The sequence below is a fragment of the Prenolepis imparis genome, unplaced genomic scaffold (genome assembly GCF_030444845.1).
Source record: "Prenolepis imparis isolate NDT839.2.m4 unplaced genomic scaffold, iyPreImpa1.0 SCAF_226, whole genome shotgun sequence".
NCBI classification, from domain to species: Eukaryota; Metazoa; Arthropoda; class Insecta; order Hymenoptera; family Formicidae; genus Prenolepis; species Prenolepis imparis.
The window spans coordinates 22,091-42,651 of NW_028141384.1; positions in this window are offsets into that span (position 1 = coordinate 22,091).

Consider the following 20,561-nt stretch of genomic DNA (forward strand, 5'->3'; position numbering starts at 1 on the left):
GTTTCGAACATTACAATCGACCGTGGCAGCAGACGCACATCGACGGTCCAGCGCCGATGATAAAGGATTGCAGCGAATGTCAACGAAAATAGGTAGAGGCCTATTAAATCTCGCGATAAACGCACTTCCGATCGAATTCCATATCCCCGGCTATCAGTTTTGCGGTCCGGGCACGCGACTACAAAAGCGATTAGCCAGAGGCGATCGAGGTATCAACCCATTGGACGCAGCGTGCCGTGAACACGATATAGCGTACTCTCGAAGCAACGATCTCATCGAGAGACACGCGGCAGATAGGATACTCGCCAAGGAAGCGCAAACTCGCATCGTTGCGAGAGATTCGACTCTCGGTGAGAGAGCCGCCGCCACAGCTGTCTGGGCAGCGATGAAAGCCAAGACGAAGTTCGGTATGGGCCTGAAGACGACAAAGACGAAGACGAAGAAAAAGATGGCGAAGAAGCGAATACTTCCGGTAGCGAAACGTGGGGGTGTATTGCCGATTCTACCAATGTTGGGCGCGCTCGGATCTCTGGTCGGTGGAGCGGCTGGTGTAGCAAAGATGGTGAACGACGGAAAAGCCGCACAACGTCAGTTGCAAGAGATGCTACGTCACAATCGCGCCATGGAAGGTCACGGATTGTATCTCGCTCCATACAAACGCGGACGAGGAGTTTCAACGAGAAAAAAGGGGAAAAAAAAACGTCAAAGAGACGCTAAAAATGCCACAGGGCGTAACTACCAACATACAATTGCTACAACTGGCAAAACGTATGCACATTTCGTATTTTAGAGGTGTTTTCATGCGTGATTCATTACCGATCGGTGGTATATATCGAAACGAGAGCGGCATCGTAAATTTGGATAACGCTAAAGGATCGGGTACTCATTGGGTAGCGTATGCAAAGAGGGGGAATCGCGCTATATATTTTGACAGTTTCGGCAATCTTCGACCGCCGAATGAATTGGTGCGATATTTAAATGTGACAAAGATACAATACAATTACGCACCTGTTCAAACTTACAATCAAAGCATCTGTGGACAATTGTGCTTACAGTTTCTCCGAGCGGTCGATGCATGTGAATTTAAAGACTGACATCGCGCTATTTAACTCAGTATTTGTTAAACAGTTTTGCCGATATGTCTATGACATTCACACTGACCGGGAAGAGTAGTGTTCTCGCGGCAAACTACTTTCCCGTCGTAGATTTGAGCGACGATGAATACGAGCTAGGTCTAGCGGATTTTGAGACTTATCACACGATATCGAACGTGAATTCCTCGAATAATAAATTTTACTTTGGCAAAGATGACGCGGAAATTACGATTCCCGAGGGATCGTACGAGCTGCAAACGATACATGAGTTTTTGAAACATGCAATTTTACGAAAACGTCCGCGACACGCTGTTCATGACGATGATAAAAAACACGCTGACACCACGCATATTCGGACGAATGACGACGGTGACTTTGAAGATGGAGAATATCCAATAGTGCTCCGCGCTAATTATAATACGATGAGGAGCGAGATCAAATGCGCCTACAGAATGAATTTTAGCAAGCCTAACAACATTGGATCGCTGCTGGGATTCTCGAACCGTATACTGCAGCCGCGAAAATGGTATAAGTCGGACATGCCGATTAATATTATCAACGTGAACATTATCCGCGTAGAATGTAATGTGACCGCGGGCGCGTACAGCAACGGCAAACTCGTTCATACGATACATGAATTTTCACCGAGGGTACCACCAGGATATAAGATATCGGAAACACCTGCGCACATCATTTACTTGCCGATCATCGTGCGGAGCATTACGGATTTAACGTTACGCGTTGTCGACCAGGACAGACGATTGCTCGATTTTCGAGGAGAAGAGATCACCATTAGATTGCACGTACGACGACGACAGCGATAACGTACGTGTGTGGCGTATGAGATGCTCGTGTTGAACAGATCGAAAGATACGAGAGATAACACAATCTTTACGGAGCCAGCAACAACAACAACAACGTCGACATTCACTAATATCCAATCATCCGGTTGCAGTAAGAAAAAGAAACTGAACGCATCAAACGTTGCGTTTTTACAATCTTTGGGATTCGCGGTGCGAAACATCTGAACAATGACCGACATCCTCAACATTGGAGACGAGCCAATCTTCGACGATCGCATCGTCAAGATCGAGACTCACACGTACAACCCGTTCGCTAACACAACATTCGGACACAGTGATGAGATAAGAATACCCATACAACAACAGGATCTGTATACGTTGCCGTATGAAAGTTTCCTATACATCGAGGGAGAACTAAAGATAAATAAACCAGCCGAAGGATCTGCTGTGATACTGGGAAATAATTGTGTCGCATTCATGTTCGATGAGATTCGATACGAACTCGATGGCGTGGAGATTGATCGCAATAGAAACGTGGGAATAACAAGTTTGCTCAAAAACTATGTAACGATATCATCCGATAGAAGCGTGATTATGAGAAACGCCGGCTGGACTGATCCGACTACTGCGAATGGAAACTTCAATTTTTGCGTACCGCTCTACATGTTATTGGGATTTTGCGAGGATTACAGACGAGTGGTGATGAACACTCGTCATGAGTTAATCTTAATACGATCGCGCAACGACAACAATTGTCTGATTGGAGATTCGACGCTGGAGCCTGTGATCAACATATTCAAGATACAATGGCGAATGCCGCATGTGTTGTTGAGCGAGATTAAGAAGCTGTCGATGCTGCGCGCTCTGGAAAGCGGACATTACCTCAGCATGGGTTTTCGCTCGTGGGATCTGTATGAGTATCCACTATTGCAGCGTACAACCAAGCATTCATGGGCCATTAAGACAGCGACTCAGCTGGAGAAGCGATATGTTATCTTCGCTCTGCAGACAGGTCGGAAAAACATCATATCTGAGGATATGAGTCGATTCGACGATTGCAAGATGACCAATGTGAAACTCTATCTGAACTCGGAATGTTATCCGTACGACGATATGAATCTGGATTTCGATAAAAACAGATGGTCGATTCTGTACGATACATATGCGCGTTTCTGCAAGAATTATTATGGATACGAGTATCTCGAGCCGAGTCTCACCGTCTCAATGTTTCTACGTAACGGTCCGTTCGTGATCATCGATTGTTCTCGACAAAACGAATCGGTCAAGAGCGCAACCGTGGATGTGAGATTGGAATTCGAGTGTAAGGAGAATGTGCCGATGAATACCACTGCGTACTGTCTCATCATACATGATCGCGTGATCCAGTACAACCCGTTGACCAACGTTGTGCGCAAAATCACCTAAACACACCAACAATTTAAAGAGAGGGGGAAGCATAGCAGAATATAAATCAAAGTGTTATGAGATAGTTGCCATTCTTCTTTTTAACTGATACATCGAAGAGAGAGATCTCGTCATGTCCGTACCAACGTTTGTGGATCTACAGGGATTTATCCTCAATAAACAATTCATTGTAAAGGAAGCGGCAATCCTGAGAAGAGGATTTATTTTGTCACATTATTTTTTCGCATGTCCTGTACCATGGAGTGTACTCATAAAATCGGAGAGACACCAAGCCTCATGGTTGACTCGAAATCATCATGGATTGCAATGGGAAGATGGAAACGTTCCATACAGCATGGCTCAGCGTTTGATTACAACAGCTATCATTGGTGGACCACATGAAGAAGAAGAAGAATCCATTCTCGTATATGTAAAAGGACTTGAGAAGTGAGAATGGTTAGCCGATATATTGGATGATGCGGGAAACGGTTTCATTATTGAGACCTTGGATGCTGATTACGACGATATCGAGTCTCTAAATAATCTAGATGTTAAAAACACTATGCGATGTGGAAAACATGTTAAGAATTGCGCATTACAAAATGTATTCAAAATATTTAACTGGTGGTCGCAACGCCAGAAAGAATTGCAAGATTTGGAAAAATAAAATATTTAAACATTAATGTGTTTTATCTCTTATTCCCCCTTCCCCAATCCTTTCCTCACAAATCGTTTCTAAGAATTCTTTTTATCCGAGTGCCGTTTCCCCTTCTCCTAAATTTCATAGCGCCAATAGTATTCTAGAATCTCCCACCACATTTACCCCACTACTTTTAAAAATAAGCGTCACGTATATTCTTAATTTTATACGATCAGTGTAGCGTTAACCGTTCATACTGGTGGTTCACTTTTAAAATCTGGAAATATGTACTACGCTAAAAGAAGCAGTGGCTCCGGCAGACCTATGAATAATTACGTCCCGAGTCGTGATGACACTCCATCGTTTGAGAATAAATGTGACGAGTAAGTTTAACTTCTTTCTATCTTTATATTTTTTTTTTTTTTTTTACAAATTGTATTATTTTCAAACTAATTTCATTTTTACAGCATTTCATTGGAGCGTCGTGCGGTTCGTATACTAGGCAGACGATACGCATTGACAGCTACGGAATTTAAATTCCTCGAAATTGGTATCAAAGTGGATCCACCGAGTTACGTGGAAATCGCCATAGGAGATCATCGAGGAAAGGAACTGATACTATCTCTCGAAGCGTGGAAAGGACTCTACGAGCAACGTCACAATATTCAGAATCTGCTTCGAAACGATTTTAAAGATGCCTACAGTTTTATAAGCGTTGGACCGTTAACAGTGCGAGTTCGTACGATTAACGATGCCAAGTTAATAAGTCTTGAATCTTCAAATGTATGCATGATGATGATCGAATCGACGTTACACCGTATGTTCGATCTCGATCCTTGCATTGATGTAACTTTTGACCGATTGGTTAAAATTACCAATACAGTCGATATCAAGTTTACGCAATTTTCAAATATCGCGTCCAATGTAACGAATCCTAAAGAAGTATCAAATGTAATACGCGCTAGCGACGCCTTCAACAAGCATCAGCTCATCGATTGCGAGCTGGCAGCTTTAGTTTTTAGTCCATAATATGTAAGAAAAAAAATATTTAAAAGAAGAATAAAGAGTTTTTAAGTCTAAATTATGATGTAATTTCTTTGCATGCATTTCCATTCTCCATCTTTCTCCCACCCATAACCAGTCCCAGCTCTCATACGTAGCTCGTTGCACGGTCTTTGTGGGGGATGACGTCATGCGGGGAAGGGGGAACGTGACGCTAGAGACTGAGAGGCTAGGGATCGCGAGACTAGGGACTGAGAGGCTAGGGATCGCGAGGCTAGGGACCGAGAGGCTAGGGACTGCGAGAGAGGTAGCGCTTAGGAGAGAAAGAGAGAGCGCGAGGTGAACGCGAGAGAAAGAGAGGGTGTGAGGCGAACGTGAAGGAGAGATATGTTGCGGCGAGGAGAGAGAGAGAGAGAGAGAGAGAGATGACGCGAGGTTAGGGACTGCTAGAGATAGCGCTTAGGAGAGAAAGAGAGAGCGCGAGGTGAACGCGAGAGACAGAGATAGCGAGAGGCGCATGCGAGAGATGACGCAGTGAAGGAAAAGAAGAGGAATTTTTAAAATGAATATATTAATTTAATATTAATTATTTTTAATTATGAATAAATGTGTATTATACATTTGTGTGTGTGTGTGTGTGTGTGTGTGTGTGTGTTTAAAAGAATATAAATGGATATAAATGTATATAAATGTGAATATATAAATGTGAATATAAAATGGATATAAAATTTTAAAAAATATATATAAATGAATATAAAGATAAGAATATAAAGATGAAAATATAAAGATGAAAATATAAATGAATATCATAATATATAAAAATTGTCGGTGATGGAGGTGGCTATGGTAAAGCCGACGATTGTGGATGCGAGGCGATGAGGCAGCTGAATGCTAGGTGCTGTGAGAAGCGGAGGCGACGGCTGGGCGGGGACTCCTGCATAACAGAAAATTTTTATTAATTATTTTAATAATTTATAATTAAAAAGAAATACTTACTAGTTCCAATTTTCCACCACAGGTTCTGGTGGATATGGCTCTAGGCCAAACAGTTCCCGAAGAGCATACATGTTCTCCCATAGCCAACTGTTATTGGCATCCATTTCCCGCGCCTCTGCAGTTTCGCACCACATTTCTGCAAACATTTGTCGATGTTCCCACCTCAGCATTCTCACCCACTCTCGTTCAGTTAAACCTTGCTCCACCACATGTTGCGACCGTAAATTTTGCACAATGTTATAGATCATCTGAAAAATATGAATATTTAATATATATCTAAACATATTGCAATATTCTGTACAATAGTTTTAAATAAATTGTACAACTTACTATTTCGGGGAGCGTACGGCGCAGAAAACCTCCAGTCATTTTTTTTCACTATTTTTTACACTCACTTCGCTCGGCGACTGTTCGAGACTTTTTGATGTGGAGACAGACTCTCTCTCCATAAGCTTCAACCCCACCCCTCTCAAAATTATCGCAATTCTTCCTTAAAAGATATTTAGGAAAATGTTTCGCTCTCGTTTACGACCGATTTTCCGCGAGAGTACAAAGCTGCCGAACGTCAACGCTTTTACATTTGCACCCCTATAAATAACGTTTGACATGTTCGTCGCAGCGTCGGCCCTAAAATCTTCATTCCTTTCCTAATGATAAAATGTCCATAAAATGAAAAACAGTTTTATGGCTTCGGGTAGCCATAAATCACAAAGATAATCAGTTGCCGAACATGCTTAGACCCCCCCCTCCTTTGTCGAAACATCCCCCTCCACCCGCGTGACGTCAGCCCCCGCGCCCCCGAGATACCCCCGCCCCGCGTGACGTCATACCCCTCGCCACGGAGAACCCCCGCGCCCCGCACCCCCCTCGGAGCCCCATGGGTTAGAACCGGCATAGTATTACTACTTTCGTCTGCCCTTCCTATAGGGCAAAGGGCGTCTTCTTTTCTTGTGACTCATAGTCATACGTTCGGTGTTTAATCCCCTTTGCGCAACGTATTGCTTCCTTGTATGAAGAGTTCTTTTCTAATTCCGATCTTTGGTCTACTGATAGCGTGTGTCGATCGTGATATTTCAACATTACCTATGACTTATTGATCAAAGTGTAGGTTTCGTAATCTCACCGATCGAGTTGTTTCACAATCACTGTCTTTCTCCGTTTAATTCTTATAACTAATTTCGGTCTTATAATTAATATGTTCGCGGAACGCGAATCTGCGTAAATCGGGGAGGAGAAAAGAATCGTGCAGTCCACAGGACGTAACACCCCCCATCTTAGACAAATGTTGGGGGTGTAACACAACATTTGCAAAAAAGAAATGAAAAATTTTCGATTATTTTCTTGCCGCGATTTACGAATATCGGTAGAAAGAACCACATTTAACCCGTTGGTTAATTGTGCTTCCTTTAGTTAACATGTATCTCTTTTTTTTTAAAAGGAGGAAAGAAAGAGGCGACCACCAAAACCCCTTCCTTATTCTTTCGTTCTTTTCTTACATTTTTTTTATTTTATTTTATTACTGGTAAGGACGCGTTTCGTGCGCGTGGAATCTTTTTCCCTTTATTTGTCCATATCGATAAATAGGAGGTGTGAAATATTTTTGAAATAACACGCGGTTTACTGCCTGATCGTTGTCAGTGATTTATGGTTGTTTCCTTTTACCGTTCTTCTTTCCTTCTGGGAAACACAGCTTGGCCCCATCCGTCTACCAGGTGTTCGTAGTTAACGTATAGAAATTCTTCTATACATTCGATACATTCTTCTGCAGGTTTTATTAGTACGATTATTATTTCGCACTTAGTGCAGTTTGTTTGGTTGTCTGCTGAGTCCTTATGGACTAGATTGTGGGGTGGTAGTGTCATATACTCCTCCTTGGTTGATATTTTATTATAACATTCTTGGCAGATTTTAGAGTAGTCTTCAGTATTTTGATAGATGTTCCCCCGTGCTTGTATGACACATCGGATTTCCATCAATTTTAAATAAGTTTCAGGGTGATCTTGTGGTCTCACGCCGTCGATGGGTCTTTGCCGTATTTCTTCTGTTATTTCAGGAGTCCATTGGAATTGATGATATATTGGCATTGTTATAATGGAACTGACGATCAGGTAGTTTTTCTATAGAATGGAAAATGATTCCACGTTCACGATTACGAAGAATATTAAACTAAAATATTGGTGTATACGTGTTGGTTATATATATATATATATATATATATATATATATATATATGTTTTCATTTATAAGGCGGGTTCGACGTCGGCTGTGATTTTTGTGTGCAGCTCTGCATGTCCTAGTTTGACAAGTACTCTAACGTTGTATGCTCTGTTGAATTCGCTGTCGGTTTTCATATGTAGTTTTACGAGTGCCGCTCCTTGTCTCAAGGGATGTATGATGTTAATCCATCCTTGTTATTTTTCTAGAAGGAGTTGACATAAGGCGTGTCCTCCTGGGCCAAGTGGTTTTGTTGGTGGGGGCCTTGGTATAGGCTAACCCGCAGATAATGGCCTGCCATGGCAATTCTTTGAATCTATCTTCTAGGATGTAAACATCGTTCGCGTGGTACCAGGTTGTCCTGCTCCAGTCGCCTAGTACTACTTGGACCATCCAGATAGGCTTGTCGATGCTTCTGATGAAGCCGCGTTTCCACGTTTATTATTAGATATTGGTTTGATGTGCGATATTCGTAAACGATTAGGATGTACTATGCGGCTGTTTTTCTTTATTTTGATCTTTACATTATTTTTATTTAATATCTCTAAAATTTCATGAGGTCCGGTATACTGGTCTCCGAATTTACCTGGTTTCGGTCCTTTTAACAAGAATACCTGATCTCCGGGTTTAAAGGTCTGAGGGTTTAATTTTTTGTCGTAATATTTTTTTGATTTGACTTTTGCTGTTACTACGTTTTCGCGCGCATTACGTTGAATCGTGTGAAGTTGTGTGACAAGATTTATTAAATAGTCTTCATAATTTGCTAATTTATCTTCAGGTGGAAGAAGTTCATTTGACGGAACTCGTGCTATTTTTCCGAAAACTAGTTCGTACGGAGTGTGTTTTGTGGCTTCGTGTATGTACGCTAGTATTATAATTGAACATAGCTAATCCGATCCATCTGTCCCATTGTTTTTGCTCGTTTGCGTATTGTTTTAAGTATTCGCTGAGTGCGTGATGTGATCTCTCCAATGATCCGTTTGATTGAGGATGAAAAGCTGTTATGCGAAATTTTCGTATTTTGAATAATTTGGCAATTTTCTTCATTAAATCGCTAATAAAATTTCTTCCTTGATCTGTAAGTATAGCTTTCGGCGCTCCGAGCACGCAAATAAAACGGTCTACAAAGGCTTCCGCAATGGTTTCTGAGGTTTGGTCAGGTAGCGGTATCCCCATACAATATTTTGTTAGCTGATCTTGTAATGTTAATATATTCGTTGCCTCTTTCGGTCTTAGGTAGTGGGCTTACGATATCCATAGCTACTTTATCAAGCGAAGTGCCAGGCGTGTCTGTGATTATCATTGGTTGTTTTGTTTTAACTCGAACGAGTTTTTTCAGTTGACATTGTAAACATTGTTGTATGTGTTTTTGAACGTCTGATTTCAAATTTTCCCAATAATAATTGTGTTTAATTCTATTATATGTTTTGGTTACTCCGCGGTGTCCTCCTGTTGGTGAGCAATGCATTTCGTCGATTATGACAGAACGCAAATCCTTCGGTAGATATTTAATTTGTCCATTGCAAATAATTATTTTCGTAGTTGAGTTAATAAATATCAATTGTAGTTGTACCTTGATATTGTTCCAGGGAACGTTATTAATGAAATCGGTTTTTGCAATGCTAATTGTTTCTAATTTTAAATTTTTGATAACGTTATTTAAATCTTTCAAGGTTTTTAAGATGTGATCTAGAGTTGCCGTAGGGCCTACTCGTTGTTCGTCGTTAACAGGTAGCGCGATATGATAGTAGTGTTTGTATTTTATGGCCTTGGCTTTGCCCAAGGTAAGAGATCCTAAATTTGGTAGTTCGTTTCGCTCGGAAAGTTTCTGAGATCCTGAGTCTAAAGGATTTCCTTGGGTGTCGACAAAATATGCTACGTTATCTTTTCGTAGGAATAATAATTCGCGAGAATCTATGATGTTGCTTTTAATTATTTTATTTTCGATAATTCTGGGTTTCGCTTTCCTTGCCTTTAGATTTTGATTTATAATGTCTTCTTCGTCTTCTTCTTCCTCTTCGGTGTCGAGGTCCTTGTCTGATGTGTCGTTTTTTTCTTTGTTTTGTTCAATATTATCTTCTTCCTTAGTAGTTTTTTGTTTATTACCTTGTCCTGCAGTTTGGCTTCTTGTCTGTATCTTGTCTATTCTGTCTTGTTTAGGTGGATCGTGTATTAATACTTTTTCTGTAGTTTGTATTATGGTCGGTTCATTTATTTCTTCGAGTGTAAAAGGTATAGAATCGTTATTGTTTTTGACAAAATTAGCTTCAGGTATGGGTTCTTCGTTATCTGAGAGATATAAATGAAAATCGTCTTCCTCTTCTTCTTCTTCGCTATCTGATTCTTCTAACATTTTTGAAATTATTTCTGCATCTGCGGGGTTGTTTGGATTTAAGGTTTTTCTTTCTTTTATTAGTTTACAATCGATTTCTTCTAGATTTATTGGATTTCTTGATAATGCGTCTGCATTTACGTTAGTTATTCCTGCCTTATATACGACATCGTAATCGTATTCGGCTAATTTTAGTCTCCAGCGTAATATTCGCATGTTTGCGTCTTGAGCATTTTTAAACCATAATAATCGTTTATGATCGGTGACTAATGTAAATTTTCTCCCATATAAATACGGTCGAAAATGTTTGACGCAATATACTATAACTAAAGCTTCCTTTTCGTATGTGTCATATTTTATTTCGTTATCGGTGAGGGTTCTAGAAGCGTACGCGATCGGTCGATCTTTATTTATTTCTCCCTGTGATAATATTCCTCCTACTGCTATTCCTGATGCGTCTGTGGTTAAGATAAATGGTTTCGAAAAGTTAGGATATTGCAATACAGGTTCTTCACATAATTTTTGTTTTAAAATTTCGAATGATTCTTCTTGTACGGCTGTTCATTCAAAGCGGTGTCGTTTTTCAGTAAAGAAGTAAGTGGTTTTGCAAATTTAGAAAAGTTCGGTATGAATCGTCTATAATAACCTGCAAGTCCCAAAAATTGTTTAATATTCTTCGGTGTTTTGGGTCTCGGAAATTGTTGTACTGCTTCTAATTTTTTTTTGTTCAGGTTTTACTCCATCTTTGCTAATTACGTGTCCTAAATATGTTACTTAATTTTTTAGAAATTCACATTTGCCTGGTTGTAATTTTAAGTTGGCTTTACGAAGTCGCTCTATTAATGCGTTATATTTTCGTTCATGTTCTTCTACAGAGGTAGCATAAATAACAATGTCGTCCATATAGACAAATAATTCCTCGCCTTGTAATCCAGTCAATACTAGGTCCATTAATCGTTGAAAGGTAGCAGGTGCATTTTTTAATCCGAAAGGCATTCGGTCGAATTCATAATGACTGAAAGGAGTGGTAAATGCTGTTTTATGACTGTCGGCAGGATCCATTTTTATTTGATGGAATCCGGAAGCTAGATCGCATACTGAGAAGTACTGTGCTCCTCCTAATTGATCCAATATATCTACGATGTTGGGTAATGGATAAGCGTCACCGATAGTTTTGTCGTTTAACGCTCGAAAATCGAGAACCATTCTCCAGCGTTTGTTTCCCTTCGAGTCTCCTTTCTTTGGCACGATCCATATGGGCGTATTATAAGGTGATTGAGACGGTTTTACGATGCTTCCTTCTAACAGTTCTTCTACCTGCTTCTTTATTTCTTCTTTGTGTAATGGCGGGAATCTATACTGACGAGTGTTAATCGGTCGATCATCTATAGTGGTTATTTGATGTTGTAAAACATGAGTAGCGGTCAGTTTTTCTCCAGGAATATGAAATCGATCTTGACTGTTTGTTATTAATTTTAATACGTTCTCTTGTTCTTCTTTATTTAGATGTTCTAACCGCAGTAATTCCATAATTTGAGTAAATCGAGTTTCCTTTGGTTGTTCGGAAACTACTAGGCAGTTATGTAGATCGATATTTTCTACATTAATTTGGTGTTTTTCTTTATGATTTAATTTTCGTTTTCGTGGGAAATTTTTTATAATTTCTTGAGATTTGTCAAATAAGGATGCTGAGATTTTTGGAGACGGTCCTTTTTTATTCTTGACTGTTTTATTATTTATTTTTTCAATATCTTTATTATATTCTTGAGCTTCTTTTAGAAGATTTTCCATTGTAACTTGAGAGGTTTCTAATTCATTTTCATTATTTATAACAGATAATCCAGTTTTTGGAAATGTAAGTTTTGGAAGGGATAAACGATCCTTTGAATTTTTGGAAAAAGGTTGTGTCGAATTATGAAATGAGGTTTGGTAACTTCCCTCTTCGGAATCGACGGAGCTAGAATTTTCTGACAAGGTTTGACATTTTTCCTTCGAAATTCTAGGAATTTTTTCTTTTGGGAGATTTTTATAACTTTCTTCTCCAATAATTTTTGGATTATCAAAATTTTGAGAAGAGGTTTGGTAACTTCCCTCTTCAAGGATTTCTGGACCATTATAATTTTCAGGAGAGGTTTGGTAACTTCCCTCTCCAAGGATTTTTGATTTATTATAATTTTCAGGAGAGGTTTGGTAACTTCCCTCTAAAAGGATTTTTGGATTATTATAATTTTCGTTTAAATAATTTTTATTCCCTCTCTTACTTTTAATTTTATTCTTTCCTTGAATCATTATTGAAAATTCATCCTCATTGTCTCTAAATATCATCGTATCTTTATCTTCATGGTCTGTGTTAACGTTAGTCTGGTCGTTATCTGACCCCTCTTTCTTGTTATCAATAATTTCGATATCGTCGTTAAATAGTTCGTTCAGTGGTTTTAAACGAAGTGTCGGTACGCGAATTTCTATTTCTTCATCTAGAGTGCTTATGACATTTAGATATGCTTTTCCAGAAATAGTTTCTACGATAGTATCTCCTAGGAAAATTCCATGTTCTATTTTTAATTTCGGTATATATCCTATTTTAATCTCAGGGTTCTCTATCCTCACAAAAAATAGCGATTCTGATCTTGGAGATACTATTATGGTTTCCGGGGAGAAAAAGGGCACATTAATTCCGGAAATATCTAAATGTCCTTGAGCGTAATCTATTTTTGAAAAAGTTTGTTTGAAGAAATCGTTTCCTAATATTCCGGATTGTGGAATCGGAAAATCGTTGGCAACGATGTGAAATAATACCGGTAATTCAAAAAGTGTTAGTGTAATTTCTCCTAGGGTATAGACAGGATAATTGTTTATGCCATTTAATTTTAAAATATTCGAATAATTAATACTTGTATTTTTGGGCACAAAATTTTCTTTAATTATATTCGGTCCGGATCCCGTGTCTAACATAAAGGTTATTTGAGTGGTAATTTTATCGATTTCAACCTGTACCGTAGGCACGCGACTATGTTTGTCGAGGCTTACAGTTACAGGCCTGATTTCGGGTTCGTAGTTATTTACTTGGCTTGCCGCTGCACGGATGGGTGTGATGTTCGCTCGGCCCCCGATTTTACATCCGATGTCGAGGGTCCGTTGTAGTTTCCTTGCTCTTTTTCTTTGCGGCGATTGTTACTCGTAATTCGTAATTGACATGTATCGAGAAGATGGCCCTGTTCTTTGCAATATCGGCAGAATAAATTGTCTTTATGTGTTGGTATTGGATTGATTTTAGAGCGGCAATTTCTAGAGATATGGCCATAATTGTTACAAGTTTGACACACGATATTAGTATTGCGTTCATTTTGTTTCTTCCAACAATTATTAGCCGAGTGACCGGATTTATCGCACCATTGGCAAATTACTAAAGATTTATTTGTTTGTTGATTAAAGTTATTCTGTCGACATGATTTTGCATTATGACCAATCTTAGAGCATAATTGACAAGTAATGACCTTTTCCTGAATTACGTTAATTGATTGTCGAGATCGTGGGTCGCGTAACCGACATTTATCTGCGCTATGCCCGCGTTTTTTACAAATTTGACAGATTAAAATATCCGTTCCTGTGTTTCCGAAAGGATTTTGATTTTGTGGTGAAAGTTGAGTGAGCTTTCGACAACTACTTGCTGCATGTCCTTCTTTATAACAGATTTGGCAGACTTCTCGAGATAGATTAACAGGTAGCGGTGAATGTTGACTTGATTTAGCGCCTTGTCATAAATCTGTCATTTGTTGAAGCTCTCTTTCTATTTTTAACGCGTCGGCCACGGTTTCCTGTACGTTTAAGTCTCGTGCTATTCTTTGTTCTATTTCGGGTTTTAGTCCTCTAATAAAGCATTTACACATATCTGTTTCTATAGTTGCTTTTATATCCTGTTCAGGCATGGCGTTCCCTGAGCTTCGATATGCCTCTAGTATTTGTTTTCCGAGAAGTTTAACCCGATTCGCGTAAGTGACGACATCTTCATTATTTTTCTGATAAACGCAACCTAATTCTCCTTGTAATTGATAGACATTTTTGGAGGGACCGTAAATTTTCTTCAAATACGTTGTTAATGCAGCTACGGTATTAAAATCTTGATCTTGTATAGTACGACACGCTTCCCCCACTATTCGCGTTCTTATAATTTTAGCGAATTGACACTCTGCCTCTTTAGGGAGCATAGATTTTGCTTCCTCGCATCCCTCAATAAAATAATTTAGTGGGGTGTTACTACCGTCAAAAAAGGGAACGGCTTCGACCGCGTATTTTAAAGTGGCGAAAGGATTAGCGTTAGCCATGTTTATTGGTGGACCTCCGGATTCGCCGTTAGAATTATCGATATTAATTTTGAAAATCTGATTTTTTGAGTCAATAAATTCGACTTGGTCGGATTCGTCGGGTAATTCACTTATTTCGGTTAAATTAGAATCTCCTAAAAAATGTACGTGTCGAGGCGTAGATGCTGTGAATTTTGATTTAGATTCACGTGTGTTCTGTGTGGTGTTTCTAACGCGGTCTTGTAAAGTTCATCTATTTCGTCTTTGTCCGTTGTGCTTCTAGTCCCTTTACTCATTCCTATTCCCAAAGATCGCACATTTCAATCCCGGACGAGCCCCCAATTAAACGTATGTTACGTCCTGGCCTGCACGAAGGAAAGGCCGCTCGAAGGTCGTAACAGCGTTTTCCCGAAATCGGAGTGATTTCGGGTCGAACGGACTGTCTGGCCCTTTTGCAGGTCAACGACTGGATAGTCGCTTTTACCTGGCTTATTTCAGGGGTCCGTTCGTCGGTCCTTTTCGGTAAGGGAATTAAATCCCTTTTACGCGGGATAGGACCTTGTGCGATCTCGGGGGATATATGAAGGAACGCAGGGGTTTAAATAAGACTTTAAATTCGCGTAATGTAAATAATTATCATTTATTCAAAAAAAATAAAATCTTAATAATATTCGGAGAATTAGACATTTGAATTTGTGGACATGTATAAACAATTATATATGAGTGTGTGTGTAACGTTGATGTGCTATGAGGCGGTTGAGGATTCGCGTTGGCTTTTGATCGTCTCGTTTCAATCGGAGAGCGCGTTTCAATGCTCGACGAGGCAGCGATTTCCACTACTTATTAAGTTTAGTCGCGATTCCGGGGATTTATTCACTTCCGTGATCGTAGAAGAATGAAAGTACTCACTGTATATTATTTGGTGAGCGGGTTGGCAGCTATAGGTTGATCTTCAGGATCGATGGTTCCTTCGAGTGGTGTGGGCGAAGGTGTAGGTTGACTGGTAGCTGGTTGTTGAGCCCCGACGGTCACAAAATATATGTTTAATGCGAGGATCCAGAAGTGTGTAACTGCCACGACGTAGGCGGAATTAATAGAGAGCATTCTTGGAAGATTCGCTGCTTTCATACTATTCGTCTGCCCTTCCTATAGGGCAAAGGGTGTCTTCTTTTCTTGTGACTCATAGTCATACGTTCGGTGTTTAATCCCCTTTGCGCAACGTATTGCTTCCTTGTATGAAGAGTTCTTTCCTAATTCCGATCTTTGGTCTACTGATAGCGTGTGTCGATCGTGATATTTCAACATTACCTATGACTTATTGATCAAAGTGTAGGTTTCGTAATCTCACCGATCGAGTTGTTTCACAATCACTGTCTTTCTCCGTTTAATTCTTATAACTAATTTCGGTCTTATAATTAATATGTTCGCGGAACGCGAATCTGCGTAAATCGGGGAGGAGAAAAGAATCGTGCAGTCCACAGGACGTAACACTGCAATAAAATAAAGACTACTATCAGATGATACTTTACATACCCAAGATTTGTATCGGTCGTCTGTAAGCCAAGCTTCTGCAAAACTTCGCTTACGAGCTTTTCGGGGCTTCGTTAATTCAACACATATTTTTCGTTACTTTATACTATTTGTTAAAGCGAAATATATATACTGATCAAGAGCTAATTGCTCGAAAACGAGAGATGTTTATAGTAAAACGGTCTACAGCTGACTCGACGAATTTCGAAGACATAAATGTCAAAAACCTGTCGCTAGATTTTATTGTGTCAAACAGCTGATTGGAGAGCTGCTTGACAAGACGAGACGCGCGGTAAAACGATCAACACGCGCAAAAAAGGTAAACACGGCTCGTCGGGAAGCCGAATATAATGATTGAAATACATTTCCCAATATACAATATTTTAAATTTTTTGACGGAAGAAACCACCACCTTCTCACAGTTTCCGTTGAGCAACAATATGTACGTCGTACATTAGTACAAAATAAATAGGGAATAAAAAGAATAAAATCTTAAACAATATTTATAAATTAAAATATTATTTTATTACAATTATTTCTTTAAAGATAAAAAATCTTTTTTAATAGAAAGGTGTATATATTGGCCAAGAGTGGATTTTTATATATAAAATATACTTATAATTATTATTAATTAATAATTATTTTTAATTAAAATTTTAAATATAAGTTACTTAATTTATGTTTAAAATATATTAATTTTATTAATATTATTTTATAATATTAAATATATTTTTTATATTTTATATTTTCTTTTTGCATATTGGGTTGCATCGCCTACTCGCTATCGCCAGTATTCCGGATTCGCTCGAAATTCGTAGCTCTATTCTATCAAAAGAAAATAAAGGACAAAAGATATATACCTGTCCTCTTCTACAAATGTTCGAAGGACAAGGGTTCTCATCTTTTCGGTGCGCTCTGCGCTGCCGACCTACCCCCTCCACTGCAAGATGGCTGTCGCGAAGTGGCTGTCGCGCGTGAAATCTTGCATCACTGCCTTAACGTGGCTGCGTAGCGCCTAGGAACTTTCCCACCAAGCGCTCCCACTATGGCAAGCGTCCTGAACCTCGGGCCGCCGCAACGCCGAGCCGCCGAAACGAAGGACCTCAGATCAGTCCCAAACTTAGCCAGTTCTAATCGCGACTCCAACCAGAGCAGTTCTACTCCGAACGCTCTCTAACTCTAAATCCTAGTTCGAATTCTAACTCTAATTCTAAATCTAATAATAAGCTCTAACTCTAAGGTTTGATTTCTTGTATTAAGTGCGTCTAGTGTTAACTTTAAATAAATTGTGTTTTATATTAACAATCCTAATATTTATTTGAAAATACAACCTCATCTTTAACCTCACGTGTTTCTAGTCCTACATCTTACATTTTATTCTCAAAATCTCTAAATTTAGTTGTTTCTCCAGCGTGCACGTGTCGTATAGTTTCTTATTAAATAAACTATTATCGATTACGAATTCTAGGCTGCGATTTAGAGAGGACGAACCGCTCATCGTCGCTAAACAATTCACTTCTTCTATTAAATTCTGGAACCTGTACTGACCGTTTCGAGAGGACAACCCGCTCACAGTTATATACCGAAACAATAACCGACAGTGAGGACCGCCGCACGTCGACTTATTGTGAAAGTAACGCAGTCTCCAGAATTTTCTATATGATTTATAATGGCTAAGACACGCCGTGCAGGAAGGAAGAATCAGCTTCGTCGAATAATCGCGCATTATTACCACCCGGCAAAACCAAACGAATATTCAGCTATTATTGGCACAGATTATCACAACGATCCTGAATACGAGGCATTATTCACTAAACACGTGCTACTGAGAGAGTGGCCCGCGAAATTATCGCAAATCGACATCGAAAAACCTGAGTTCCCGCCACTCGACATCCCAGAAAACAACCCCCGCAAATCCGGGTATCTCCGACGCAGAGCTGAAGTCTTGTACGAACAATACGAGAAAGCATCGTGGAACTGCCACCCACCAACTACAGCTCGACTAAAAGGTAAGTGAAAGAAATATCTCTCGTCAACTTAAGATTCTTCGGTCTCACTTAAGAGTAACAATAACGTTCTACATTAACTGTAAATGAACAAATTCTTCAACGGGCAAACCAAACTAAAATAATATTTAGTGTAGTAAACTACGCTGTCGAAGACGAACCTTGTGAAACCGTCACTCAACTAATCGACCTTTTAAACATCGCCTTCGGATCTGCGAAAACGATTGACCAATACCGCGGAGAGCTCAGCACAGTATATCTCAAACCGAACGAACACATGCTAGACTACATAAGTCGCGTTAAAGACCTCCGTTCCGCTATCCTCGACGCAGAACCGACGTAGATGAGCTTACCGCGCGCTCTTTTTGCGATGGCCTTCCGCTACAATATAGGTTATAGATGGACAGGCGCCTCTACATCTTCCCCTTCGAGGCTTTTGCAAAAGCCAAGGCCCTCGCGAAACGAGAAGAGCTAGACAGAGAGCGATACAAAACTCAAGACCGCCGTCAACCAGATAGGCCGCGAAACGAATACGCTCAACGCCCAATTACCACAATGCACCACCGCGCGATGGAAACCGCTCTAGAAGTTACCTCGCGAACGCTCCTCCCCGTGGCGCATATGTAAGACACGCTATTTCTCGAGAACCGGAAGGACGACGTGACAATAACGAGCGCAGATCCCCTAACGCGAATTCAAACGCGAACGTCGCCCCTCCTCGCGATAGTCAGCCCACTAAACTGTGCCGGTATTGCAAACACCCAGGGCATGAGATCGACGAATGCCGGAAAAGACAGTATAACAACTCACGTCAAGAGCAGGGAAACTTCCCTCGCCCCTCGAGGCCAGCGGACGAACCTCGAGCGAGAACCTCTCGGGAAGCAGTCCGTCCGATAAGAACGATAGTCGCGGAACAGCAGGAAGAAGCACAAGGATCACAATGCTAAGTCCCGACGACTTCTCCCACGCACCCACTGTATCTATATGCGCAGATGGCTTATCGCAAGAAACAATCTTTATGATAGACACTGGAGCCGCGCCGAACCTTGTTAAGCAAAGCAAAATACACCCCGAGACAAATATTGATTCAAATACTATCATATTCCTTAGTGGAATAACGAAAAGTAAAATTAAAACTCTCGGGTCGACCGACGTCGAATATTTAGGTCACAAGATTAAGTTGCACGTTGTCCGAGACGACTTTCCCATCTCACAGGGCGGAATCCTAGGATCCGACTTTTTACGCAACGCGACTAAAATAGATTACCTAAAACATTGCGTCGTATGGCAAGGATCGCCAATTGCCTTTGTCAACAATGAAACCGTAACGATCCCGGCAAGGTCGAGCACCGTTCTCCCACTCCGCGTAAAAAACCCTAACGTACGCGTAGGTTATGTACAGCGGACGCAAACGACAAAATCTACTTAGGAGATGCAGTCGTTACCAACCGTGAAGGAAAGGCGTATATAAGCGCGATAAACACGGGCGAAGAAGATTGTAAAATTACCTTACCGAGCATTGAGCTCCACGAGGTTGAAATATATTCTACATCCGGTCTTCAAAACCTTACTAACTCAAATTCCATATCCTGTTCTTCACAGAGTCATAAAAGCACACACTCTTCCGGATACCCATCCTTTGTCTAAACATCGTAAAAGTTTAGAGAGCGATATCTCGTCCCTAGGGCACGAAACGATCACTCCTAAACAAACAAGACATGTCGCAACATTAAACGGGAGCAGCGTACAATCCCGTAACGAAGAAATACAGTCTTTGCTGCGGCTCGAACACTTAAACGAGGAAGAGACGGAACACGTCCATAACCTTATAAATAATCAGGACGATCTGTTCCACCTTCCGTCCGATAAACTGCATTCCACTGACACTGTTTCACACACTATCCCGACGACTGACGATCTTCCGGTCCATACCAAACAATATAGATTTCCGCCTATACACAAGGAGGAGATTAACAAACAAATACAAGGCTTAATAGAAAACGTTATACAGCCGTCAGCTTCACCTTACAACTCCCCCTTGTGGATAGTGCCAAAGAAATCCGACTCCAAAGGTAATAAGCGCTGGCGGATGGTAATAGACTATCGCGCCCTGAACGAAAAGACAATCGGCGACGCCTATCCCCTACCTAACATTGTGGAAATACTCGATCAACTAGGCAGCGCTAAATATTTCAGCGTGTTTGATCTCGCATCCGGATTTCACCAAATACCGATGCAT